This window comes from Cupressus sempervirens, chromosome 2 (assembly GCF_028749045.1).
Source record: "Cupressus sempervirens isolate cs-2001-9-10 chromosome 2, ASM2874904v1, whole genome shotgun sequence".
Lineage (NCBI taxonomy): Eukaryota > Viridiplantae > Streptophyta > Pinopsida > Cupressales > Cupressaceae > Cupressus > Cupressus sempervirens.
In genome coordinates, this window is record NC_143119.1 from 503,211,812 (window position 1) to 503,225,800 (window position 13,989).

General features: G+C 36.2%; 1 protein-coding gene across 1 annotated transcript in view; it reads left to right on the plus strand.

The window, feature by feature from the left end:
- The window catches only part of LOC149573199 (uncharacterized), a 78,281-nt gene that overhangs the window by 44,741 nt on the left and 19,551 nt on the right, over positions 1 to 13,989 (plus strand). The gene's annotated exons all lie outside the window — the stretch shown is intronic.

Below are 13,989 nucleotides of genomic sequence, written 5' to 3' on the forward strand. Positions count from 1 at the left end.
TAGAAAGGGTCCTGGTTACTAGGCCATGTTAGGTACCTATGTACATAATGCAATGCAATCTCTCATAAGGCGGAGAAAGAGGGAAAACCTCAAACAAGATGCATGGATGGATGGAGTAATCAAGACCCCCCCATTACAACATACATCAAGTATATACAAAAGAGAAGTAGAAGGACAAAACCCCATAAGAGGAAAAAGTCTCCTCCATAAAAAAGGAGACAAAGTAGTCCCCCCCCCCCTCAAATGTAGAGTGCCGATCAATGATAGCTGCTTCAATGTAGAAGCTGATCCATGACTGCTGAATAATGTTCCTCCCCTTTGGAAGAAATAATGACAGAGGTACATATGACATGCTCCCCTTATGTGTAGAAAGAATCCCAATGATGAATGGTGTTTCTGAAACTTGCTCAATTGTCTTTGTGTCGATACTGAAGGTTGCCCCTTCCAATACTACTAAAAAAACGAGTGCATATCTAGCAAGGATGGATGTAGAACCTGTCTCAAAAAACAAATTGTCTCCTCAAATGATAAAGAGACCTCTTGTAACTGTTGTACATAAGGATCCACAATCATATCAACCTGTGAAGACTGATTATGAAGAGAATGGATAGGAGGGATAGAGTAAGCCCTCGTGACAACTGAAGAAGATTCTGCTTCATCAAAGAGAAGATGTAGATCATCAAAGATGTCTCCTAGATCTGCTATGTGTGACTCCACGAACAAACCTAAAATATCTATCAAGAAGTCATCCACTGATGCTGGAACTAGAAGATAAGGTGTACCCTACTGTGCTGAAGTACATAAACCTATCACTGTGGCAATGGATGAAGTATTCTCGTCAATAAAGAGAAGGCAAATATCATTGATGATGTCTCCCACATCTTCAATGTGAGACTCCACAAACAACCTTGCAATGTCTGGAAGGAAGTCGTCCCATGAAGCTGAAGTAGGAAGACATGGTGTTTCTTGCTGCACTGAATCAGAAGAATCTGTGGCTGGAACTGGATCAGTAGTAGCAATAGGAGCATTAGGAGGTGTGATCTCCTTTGGAGAGGATGCAACTACAACTGGAGGTAAAAGATCTTTTGGGAATGGAGCAAGGTGTGGATCTCCATACATCTCCCAAAGATAGATCCAAATATCATATAAATCAGTTGACTTCATCCATAACCTCCATATCCATATGTAGAAAGAGGCCACGACAAATGATGGAACTAGTGTCACCATTGTATGAAAGTCCTTTCGCATATGGCAATGCATTATGTTGACTAAGATAAGTGAGAACCAATTGACTCCACTGCTTATAGTTTTGTGTTGTCAAGGTAATTAAATCTTCCTCATCCATGATGTACTAATCAATGTACCCCCTGAAATGCAAAAAAAAAAAATCACCCCCCCCACCCCAAATGTATGATTTGGTGCTTCATAGATAGTGTGTGCACAATATGCCACTTGTCAAAATGTACAAGGTGGACTTCTGATTTTGTTGTTTACAACTGCCTTTTAAGGCTCAAATTTGTCACTAAGCACTGAAGCTCAGATGTACAACAATTTTAAAAAGTAATCAAAGCAATACAATGCATAAAAGGACCTAATTCTAAAAGTGATATTTTGGTCCACACAATCTTATAATTTGATTGCAGATCTAGAAAGTAGACGAAAAATTAAGCACTTAAAAAAAAAAAACGGAACTTGAAAATGTGTCCAGATGAGCCTGTACAGAGTGTTTGAAGTTGCAAAATGTAGGATTGGACAAGTACAGTCACCAAAAAGTGCAATTTCTGACAAATTTGTGCACCAAAACTAGAAAAGAACTACACTGAAAAGTTCAGGAAATTCTACCGAAAAAAATTCGCACCTAATTTGGAGTCTGGATGACTAAGTTATGGCCGCCCAAAGTTAGACTGTTGAATCAAAATTGAATTTGGAGAGGGGTCTGGTTAGGAAAATACTAGGTTAATTTTGAAGGTCAAGCGACCGTCACAACAGTGTTATTTGGCCTGGAAATGACTGTCATACGATCGTCAAATTTAGGCTCATAAAATGCTAACATCAGCGAAAACAACCCTCTTGGTGGTGTGGCCGATGACGTCAGCTGATCGGAAATGATGTCAGCAGTATGTGTGGCAGGTACGGACAGTAAACAAGTGGACTGTACAGAAGATCCACATGGAGATAACGTGTCCTATCGATGTCTAATGGACATGTGTCCTGCTGGCATGGCAATCCTAGCTGGCGGGGCTGTCAGGCTTGTTGACTGGACTGTGTGCGTGCTTAGCTGTCGTAGGTGAGCTAGCGAATTGTGGAGATGCCGCGTGGCAGCTTAGTTGGTAGTCTGGGCTGGAGGTTTGAGTCTTCGCTGGCATTGTCTTTGTGTGACACGTGTGCTGCCGAAACTCGAAGAGGCGACGTTAGGAGGGAGATACAACAGCAACGAAATTTAAAGATTCGACATCGGGAGCTCGGCCGACGTCGAGCCAGAGTCACTGTTTACTGCGCCGGTGGACGAGAAGTTTTAAACGTCGGAGATTGGAGACTTAACGTTGTGCATCGGAGAAATCAGAAACTGTTGCCATAAAAGGAAATACAGCTGCCGATGGGGTCGGAGAAATAATGTGGTTGGTAAGCACTATGGGGTTTTGCGGGTGTTGGAAATCGAAGTCGTCGGGCCGATCAAGTAGTGACAACCAGAGTTTAATATGCCGGTGCCGGAGTTTTAAAACGTGCCAGAGAGTATGTTTTTAATCCCACATCGGTGGGTTAAAAAAACTTTATGCTGTGTAAAAGCTGTAGCTTGCGGAGGGTTCAACAAGAGAAGCCGTCGGTTGATGCCTGTTGGTTTGGTAATGTTAAGCCGCTGTACTGTGATAAATGCCGGTGGAAACCAGAATTGATGACCGCCAAAAATAAATGGAATATTTCGATCTAATAGTGAATATTCCCTATGGGGGCCGAGGTTTGATCGCCCGATTCTTGCAAAAGAAAAATATTTTCCCTGCTGGCCAAAAAGGAATTTCAAAAAATACTGTTCGAAAATTGCAGAGAAAAAAATTGAAATACCGATTTGAAACAAATTAAATTGCAGATCTAATAGATCATACTGAACTTGCAAATCGGGCCTTTGGGTGCCGGTTTACAAAGTTTTTTTTGCCTCAAATTCGACTATGGCCCACGGTAGGCGAATTTATAGTCAATTTTCACCAAATTGACGTTCCAGACACAATGGCGAGGTCCGCTTTGGCTCTAGATGCTCCCAATCACTGTGATACTTCGGATCTAGGTCGAGGTGTCCTTAGAGAGGTGAAGCAAGAAAATGGTCTCGAACGGTTATGTGAAGAGAAATTCCCTCAGCTCTGATACCATGTAAGAATTTGCCTTAGGGAAAAATCACCCAAGATCAAGGAACTCAAGCACAAGCACAAGCACAACAATAGACCAACAAGGTATGATCAGAATAACAATATCCAAAATTGATTTATTGTCATTCAATGTTTAGTCATGTACATACACACTAAGAGTGCCTGAATATAAAGGCCTCTAGAATTTTTCTAGAATGCCTAGGAGTCAACACACTGATAAGTCTTACAACCAAGCACATGTCCACCAAGAGTGGATTATCCTCCATTAAGTATAGGAGTAAGTATGATGATAAGAGGATAAGCCTACAAAGGTGTAGCACGTAAAATTATGTTGTAGATACCATGTGCTAAATTAAGAGTGCGAATAACTGTGTTGTTAACATGACAACTTAGTTAATTATGCAAACTCCAGTGTTGTAGACACCATAGTTTTAAAAAACGGCGATATTTCGCCAAACTCGCAATATTTTGCAGAACAATTTGCAGGCCAAAAAAAGCACAAAAACTTGGCTCCGAATTAAACCTAAAAACCGCAACGATTTTTCCCAATAATATCGTGCAAAAGTTGGAAAAATGTTGTAAAAAATCATCGACAAGTCGTTGGAATTTTAGGTTTGAGGCTTAGTTTTTGATGCGACAACAATCGGTCTTTTGCATTCGGCACCAATAATCTTTGTCTCCCTGCATTCGATGAGCATTCACAACTGACCTTGTTTGCATTCGACTTGCCTCCATGGTGCCATTGAATTTGTCTGCATTGTGTCATCGACTTTCAGAGGTAATATGAGCGGCGATTCTATATATAGGCAAACAAAGGGTATTTGGGTCAACCCCGCAACCAACAAATTTAGTACAAGTCGAGAGGCTTGCTTCTTTGATCAAGGAAGAGCGGTCGTTTCTCTTGTCGAATGTATTTACTATTAATGTTTTTTGTAATTGTCATATATTCGATTTTTAAAAATTGTTTAAAACTTAATTTATTTTGTAAAAACAAAAATGTATTAAATAATTTATTATTTCATTTTGATAAAATTTAAAAAAAAAATGTACTAAATCATTTACTATTTACAGTGTATTTTAAATTTACAAACATGTTTTATTTAACAAATTTAACTATTATATATATAAAATAATAATAGTATTGATTGCATTTTTGAATAGATTTATAATTGATATATTTAATAGTAATACTGTAATAGATTTATAATATATATTAAAAGATTTATAATAGATTTTAATAGTTTTATAGTAGATCTTAGTAGATTTATAATAGTATTTTAACAAATTTATAAAATATTAAATTGTCATTTATTAGATGCTTTCTAATTATAATTGGTTGTTTATTGGCTAGGTCCTCAAAGTCTACCTATTTCTTCACTTTGATTAATGTATGGTGGATATCTCAAATCATTATATGTTCTACAAATTTGTTGTATATGTGTGTTTTAAGAATATTCTACAAAACTATATATTTTTAAATGTTCAATAAAAGTACCGATTTATTGCCGATTTTTTGGCCAAGTTTTTGCCGATTCTGAGATTTTCAAAATTTTTGGGCCAGTCGAGATATTGCTGAAACCGAGTTTTCCAACTATGGTAGACACCATGTGCTGAATTAGAGTTGCTTACTCCAGTGTTGTCAACATGACAACTTAAAAGAGTACACAAACTCCTAGGTGTCAAACTAATAAATAATAAAATAATGCATACCTAAGTAAACTTAAGTAAAGTGTAAATAGTGAATACCTATTTACACCAACAGATTTTTCCGATCAGATTAAACGAAGAAAGCAAAATTATAAACTTATTAATACAATAGACCAATGTACCTTAGAAAAACCTTCCTCTTTGAATGTGAAAAATTCAGCAATAATGTTTCTCTTTATTGTTTGAATTTATAGTACAATATGGTCAATTACAAGACCATTTACAAGTCCCAAGTTGCAACAATAATAATGACGACAACACAATGAATCAATTTGCTCCTTATAATTATGTATAATGAATACACACACACACACACACACACACCAATCTATATCAAATTAGTGTCTGCTCTTCTATGTGTTTGATCGTTACTTTTGCAATATGATCACTAAATATCTCAATTGATGAGCATATATGTTGACAATGAATATATCAATGGAAACATTGATAGATATGAGATTGCTGTTGCCAAGAGTCTTGTTGTTTATTTATATTTGATCTGATTATTGTTGGAACTGCGGGTCGAGAGAAGTATGTTGTCTTGCTTTCATCAAGATCCCCATATATATATATATATATATATATATATCTTGTGCCATTGATAGTATATATATATATATATATATATATATCTTGTGCCATCGATGGGGAGGCCCTCTTCAAGATGTGATTGTTGAGCCATCAATGGGGAGTGCCTCTTTAAGACATGATTGTTGTTTATCAGAATAGTTAGCAAATTAATCATTTAAATCCTTTTGATTAGATTTATAATCATTATGCTTATTGATACGTCTATTAGACTTTTATCACACATGATGAGAGGACACATTGAAATTTTGAAGAAGTAATGCTATGTATGTCTCAAGTGATGCTTTTGAGACAATAATTTTTGGATTGGAATCCTTCGTTGATGATTATGTCATTTTGGCATTTTTCACATAGAGCTTCCCTTGGCCATGCACTTGCATTTTTGGATTGAACTTTGATCTATTAAAGTCTTGAACCTCGAACTGTTTAGTTTTACCCATAAATTAGGATAAACAACAATAAGAATAAGAAGAGCATAAACAATACAAAAGACTCCATACATTTATCCTTGGTAAACCCTTCCACTTGAAGGGAAAAACCCAAACACACCAGCAAAATATCTCTTTTATTAAAAATAAAATGGTGAAGTACAAAGCTTTCACTTGATTGCTTACTATACATTGAGCAACCACATAAATAATTTGAAATCTTAGTTGTCGGATTCGTCCTAGATAGATTGGATTTGGATCCGGATTTGGATTTGGTTCCTTGAGGATTCGGGCAGGATACGTGGCCTGCGGATCTTGATGGATCCACAAGCATAATCAAGGATCCTGCCCAAATCTTCTAGGAACCAAGCCATAGTTCGAGGATCTACTGAGGATTTGCGACAATACAAGGCACAAAAACATAAAATGGTGGACCCAAGTTAAATCTTTAATTTTTTTTTTGCTTCAAACCCTAAAAACGACCTTCGATTCATGATGCAAGTTCATTTTCTCTCTCATTTTGTTTTCTCATAGTTGTTAGTTTGAAGTAGAGTGCTTGGATTGGATTCAATTATCAAGTATACTAGATTCATAGATCCATACTAGAACCATAAATTCATTCTATGAAATGATTTAGTTTTGGAATTATGTATATTCTCTTATTTCTTAGGATATATATATACACACAAATCCTCCATGAATCGTAATTGGGAAAAAAAATTCCTGAATCCACAGATCCGATTCACGTGCTCGGATTGGATTCGTTTCACAATTCAAAAATTAAGATTAAAAGGAGTCTCTTCATATTACACATGAAGGTCTACTCAAACTTCTAAAACTAGAACCTTCATATTTCTAGTTATTCAATAGTTCATATTTTCATATGCACGCCTTTTCGCATGACGTATGGTACATGTCTTTTTACGTAATATTATCACAAATGCTTCTTTCAGCTGAATATGACCATAACAGTCATAAAAAACATATTTCTATTTCATAAAATCGGAGCTGAAGATCTCCATCACAGCTACAATCTTTAATAGTCCCTCTTAGCAAGAGAGAGATCTTTAGTTAGGTAGGCACACAGCCACAACCAAAGATGATAAATGCACATCACATAACACATGTTATCTTAGCATAAGATAATTTGCCATAGTTACTTCATAAGCATATAAAATGGAGTCACACATATGACTTCCAAAGAAAAATGCATTTCCACCATGCCTACTCGTAGAGCGTGGTCCACAATACCTACTCATAGAGGGTGGAATGAGGCATTCACCTCAGGCTTGTCCTAGAGAAGAATGCATTTCCACCATGCCTACTTGTAGAGGGTAGTCCATCAGGTTTTTTTTACCTTAGACTTCTCCCAAAGAAGAATGCACTTCCAACATGCCTACTCGCAGAGGGTGGTCCACGAGGGCTTTTACCTCAGAATTCTCCCTGAGAAGAATGCATTTCCACTATGCCGACTCGTAGAGGGTGATCCACCATACCTACTCGCAGAAGGTGGAATGAGGGATTTCACCTCAAACTTCTCCTAGAGAAAAATGCATTAATAACTGAAATTTTCTCTTAACAAAGAGTCCCTCTCAACAGGGACAACTTTGATTACCAAAATAAGATAGTTGATTCCAATTGATTCAATAACATAAGCTTGCAAAGGGTTAGACATCTCCCTTTGTCAGATAACCTCCCTCTGAAGCTATACTTCTTCTGAGTATCAATCTAATGACTGTAAGCAATTGTTCTTATGTTCATGACTTTGCATTTAATTTCTCATAATCTCATTCTTCTTAATGCGTCTTGCACCCAAGAGAAATTGATCATAGGAATCAATGTTAAAACCATAAACTATTTCCAATTATATAAAAACTTGATCCATACTCAAGGATTATCTCATTCTAGTGAAAACTTCTTTGAAAGAATAAAAAATATCTTTAGGTACAATTCTAAATTTGAACTGAAAAGATACAACAACATCAACTTTGAAGATACACAAATCATAAGCTGAATGTTATAATACAATGCAACAAATACATATTATGACTGTAATGATGATTTGATTGACTGAAAAATGTTTAGATATAAACCATGCTTGCCTATTGGTTATTTTCTTTGCACCTCTTATGTCTGCAAGCAGTAAATATGTAATATTTCAGCCTTTATAAATAGTCACCAACCCGTGTGATTCCCATAGTCCTCAAATTTAAAATATATAATTATTCTAGAGAAACAATTTCTAGTAGAAAAACATGACTAGATATATTATTCTCGGAAAAGAGAATATCAATATACATACCTAAATTTGAGCAAACTATTTCTTCACTAATACTTGCAACTTCTGCCACTGTGCCAAACACATTGTCCTTCACCGAAAGGGGCAACTCCCATGAGATATTGCACAGGGGAAATCTCCAGAGTGGAATTGCAATCATGCACAGAAGTTACATCTTGCTTGCGAGACGGGGCAAGTGTCACTCCTATTATGACCAAGACCACTTTCCACTCCTGGCCTTGCTGCCATATTCTCCACAAAGATCTCCTCAACAAATGCCTCCTTAAAGATAGAAGAAAGAGTTGCTTCCTGAACAATTGTCATCAAAGCATAACTAGTATCTTTGATTGCCCTAGTGAGATATTACAACCCTCACCCTGAGATGATCACAACTTCCATAGATATCTCTTTTGATCATTGATGATGCACATTGATTACAAAGAATGTCACCAAGAACATTCCTAATACACATGAGACTCACACCAAAAAATCACGATAGTGTAGAAGAGAGCTTTGATACCAAAAGAACACCACCCAATACCAAGAAGGCCCCTTTGATCATCGCTAAGACAAGACCAAACAAGCACCAATAATAACGCATAAGGAAGAGCAATAGTTTCTTCAGCACAAAACTGACATGAGTGATCACCGCTGAATCATGCTAATGGAACGAACAATTTCCTTCAATTGTTGGCCTGTTGTTTTTACCATTGTTGATCAAACAATTGCAAACAAAGTAAATAAATCCTTCAACAATAAATCCTCTGACTCTATTGATATTCCTGACAGAGTTCTTGCAAATTAAACTTATCATAATGCATTGAGCAGTCGTTACGTATCTTAGAAATCAATCTCTAAGCGTTTCGTACAGAGTTCTAGCAATCTCTATGTTGCCAAGGTCACCCTTGCATTGGTAAAGTTCGTAAACGACATCATTTCCTGATGTGCCAAGGCTTCCATTGAAGTACTTCATGGATGCCTAGCTCACCAAAGTCTCTAGAAAAGATTGCAAATAGCTGTCATTATTTTGGTTCTGCATAAACCTCATGTGGGCACAATTTGCATATGAAGCACATGTGAATACATGCACACCTCCAAACATGTTGCAATAAATGTCCCAATTGCAAAAAAAAACTTTCTTTCACTTTCAAATGCATACAATTTTAATAAATACAGTTAAAACAATATGACCTGACAAACAAGGTGTCGTGAACTTTTATTTCTCCACCGTATAATATTGAAGCTGAAAATGTTTGTGAAAAGCAAGAGTCGATTGTTACCATGAATTGACAACTCATCCATAAGAGGCAAAATCTCCAAAACTTGACAAGTATTTACTATCAAGGCTGAGTCATCACTTACTCAGCTACATGGGCTCCCTGACGTTCTGAAGATATAGTTAGATGGTGTCACTGAGTCTCCTATGACCCGCCAGCCCTTGATCTTGGAAATTTTTATGAAGTTCCTCTGACAAGAAACTTATGACAACAACAACTTTTCTTTTCTCTGCCTTAATGATGTTGTATCTACTTCAGTAGCTTTGCTCCAACACGATCCCAATCATCGAATCATTGTCCTTCAATAGTTCGTCGGAGGTTGGATTAGATCATAAAGGACGACAAGAGATAGACGGATTGCCAACAATACTACTATGACAATGAAGGACCGAAGCAATTGGATAAGAATAATCCCTTCATTTACACACACAAATAGATAGAGTTGACATAATAGTTTCCATCAAATGCAGCGCTTGACTGTAGGAGAAAAATCATACTACATAGAATGATCACAACACACAGTATATATAACAACTGCTCAAAGACTATGTGAAGGAACCAAAAGGACAACATCCATTATGCTCCAGCGAACTGATGGCATAATATAAATTTCATTGATAAAAGGCTAAACCAATTCCAAGAACATGACAAGAATATAATGACTGAAGCTGATCCACATATGCAAAGTAGATGCCAAAAACAAGACGAAAACAAAGAAAAGCATTCACTTTGCATGATGCATTAACCTTTAAAATAGATAGCTCTCCCGATAGAGCAATCTTCATTGCATACAAATTGCCTACTGAAAAACTAGAACACTAGAAACTCCCTTATTGTTGTTATCAAACTAGGCTCTACTACCATGTTAAGTTTTATCCAGAAATTAGGATACACAGCAATAAGAAGATTGTAAACAATACAAAAGACTCAATACATTTATCCTAGGAAAACCCTTCCACTTGAAGGGAAAAACCAAGCCACACTAGAAAAATATCTTTTTTATTAAAAATAAAATATTCAAGTACAAAGCTTTAACTTGATTGCCTACAATACATTGAACAATCACATAAATAGATTGAAACGAGACTCTTCATATTACACATGGTCTCTTCAAATTTTTAAACTTCATATTTCCAAATATTCAATAGTTCATATTTTCATACACGCCTCTTCACATGACAAATGACATGTCTTTTTACATAATATTATCCTAAGTTACTGGTTCGAGTTCGGTTCCAAGTTCGAAGTTCAAGAAATAGTTCACAAATTCATCAAAATTTTGGAAACTTGTTTGGGTTTGTTAGTACAAAAATATGTAAAACTTATATATATATATATATATATATATATATATATATACAACAAAAACACCATAAACTTGTAATCATACCATCATATAGTTCAAGTACCAAGTTCAACATCAAAGATTCAAAACAATAAAAAATAAATCATAGCATCAAGTTCAAGTATCATTGTATCACGTTCATTGTTCAACTAATGGAAGCATCCAAGTCCGCAGCCTTTGTACCTACATCCCACTTCTTTGTCTCCCCTTCTTTGTAATCTTTATTGTTGTGCAAAAGAAGGCACAAGTTGTATTGCACAATGAAAAACTTGAACCCACAGCGAAAAATTCGAATCCACAATGAAAACTCGAACCTTGCTCAAACCAGACTCGAACCTAGAACTAGTTTGAACTTTGGCTGGTCTGGGGGGTGCAGGGATGAACCATGGTAACTTAGATAATTATTAATATATACATTTTATTCAATTATCTATTTGATAAAATATATTCAATTATTAATGTTTAATTGATAGATTCTCTCTCTCTTTCTATATATATATATATATATATATATATATATAGACACACACACTACAGACAGGGCAATCAGATCTAATAAGTGAGACCAAGGGATACTTGGTCATTTTTCTGCATCATTGTAAAACTTTTTTTTTTGTGGGACTAAATGTTGGCACTCACTTTACTGTAGTCTAGTACTGTGAAAGCCCCATTGACACTTATTATTGAGAACTTGGTTTTGTCCAATCGTTTGACAAAAGGAAAGTGATCAATCACATAGATACCAAAGATCATGTGAGAGAAGTGTATACACAACAATATTCATTACATACATCATCATATAGAAGAGTATTCCTACATTTCATGATTAGTCATAATGCATGCCTTAGTCTTACCATCCCCCTACCCTTAGGCTTACTAAATAAATGCCAATTGGTAACATCTCTTATGTAGCTTATAATGCACTAAGTAATCACCACCAATGGCTCTTTGCTTTGCATGCTCTTTTGCAAGACATCTGACCTGTCAAGTTTGTCTTAACAAACAACCCATGTAGGGGTATTTATAAATGTTTGAATAGCTTGAATTTTGCAACTAACATATTTAGATTATTCATTGAACTTGCCTTGTCATGTATAACTAGCTACATGGCAACAACCTTTTGATCTTTGACATATGGGGTTTCAAGTGGCATCCATTTGTCATTTGCCTATGCATTTTTTTGTGTGATCTCCATCAGTTACTCTCTTTTCCCTTTGGCTTTTTTTCCAACATACTCCTGCCCTCCAATTCCTACCATTTCCAATGCAATAACTACAAGGAAACATCCCCTTATTGTGCTGCTGCCACCACCTTTTGGGACAACTTTGGGTCATCCCCCTAATTTGGAAATTTTAGGGATATTTAGGGACATCTTGGGAACCCTCAACAGACTTGTTAGCATCTCCCAAATGTAGCAAAAACTAATAGAAATTTCTTGCATCAAATAGTTGAAAAAATGTTTCTTTAAAAAAAATAATTGAGCATTCTAAAATACTTGGACCACTACTCCTAACCCTAGTGGATTATGAATCCTATCCACAACTAAGTACCCAAAGAAAGCACTATATTATAATCCCAACCTTACTTTAAATCAATATCTTCCTTCCATAGCATTGAGCAAGGCTGCAAGTTGCAACACGAAGCTTCAAGAGTTAGAGTAGTAGCATTAGGATAGGAAAAGTGACAACAATAGCAAGAGTGATAGTACGAGCCGAGTCTTTATTGACCGAGTGCAAGCATTAGGAAGAGTGAATGAAAAAAATACAAGTCTTTGTGTACATGGATAAAAACTATGTAGCCCTCGTCATTTGGACAATGGTTTCTCCAGCTTCAGTATTGGGCTTTTGAAGAGTGAAGATTTGGTTAGAACTGTTAAGGGCTTGGTGTTGCACAAAATATAGTGATAAAATTGTGAAATGTGTTGGGTGGATATTTTGCAACCGACAGTTTTGGGTAAAATCTAGTCGCAAAATAGGATGACCAACCATAGTGTGTGAGACAAAGTCTCTCCTACCTTAAAGGGACGGCTCCCTCTTCTCATCATTCCTTGGATCAACTCAAGGTAAGCAAGAAGTTGAGAGATTTTGTAAAAGGTGTTACCGATATTCTTTCCTATTAACTTTTTAGAAAGAATCCACTTACCCACGGAGCAAGTAATGGGCAAGACAAAATCTCTAACTACACTTCTATCTAGTAGTTGGAAACGATGATACCGATAAACCAACACCAACTCAAATGCTGATTGAAAGCATACCGGTTTGGCTTTGGGTCCTATTTAAATCTATTCTATAAGAAAAACCTCTACCATTGGGGCGCAGAGACTTCTAGTAGGGGAATTCTAACTATTTTTCGTGAATTTGAGACGGCAATACAAGCTACATCCAAAGCTTCTAGTCTATGTATCACCACAATCGCTCCCAGTCAAAGCTTAGGCTTCGATTGCTTCTTAACTCACTATGCTTTATTATTGATCACACAATAATAACATGAATCAAAGACAATAGGCACAAATTACAGTCAAAGCTTCTAATTTTTTTTATCACAATTGCTTCCAATCAAAGCTTTGAATCCAATTGCTTCTTTTTATTCACTTTTTTTCCAAATTTGTACTACACAATCAAAATTATGCTTGCAAAAGTGTGGCAGAGCTTTCTTGGATACAACAAAAGATGAATTTTACAATGAGGGGGCACTCCTTTATATAGGTAAAGGAGTTGAGAAAAAGATGAAGGAATAAGTGGGAGCAACTTAACCAACTTTGACCCAGTCTAACTAAGAGAAATTATTGGGTTACAGGCAACTGCACATGCAACTTGCATTACATGTAATTACATCTTTTCATGCAATGCATCCTCTTCAAATACAAACATGAAATAAGAAGAAGAAGAAAGATGGAAAAGAATTAAAACAATCCTAGGGATTGTTTTGAAGGACCTTGTACTTGGCGATGCAATCCTGGATGATCACAGGATCGAGAGTTCTTGTATTTTATGTCAATGCATTCACC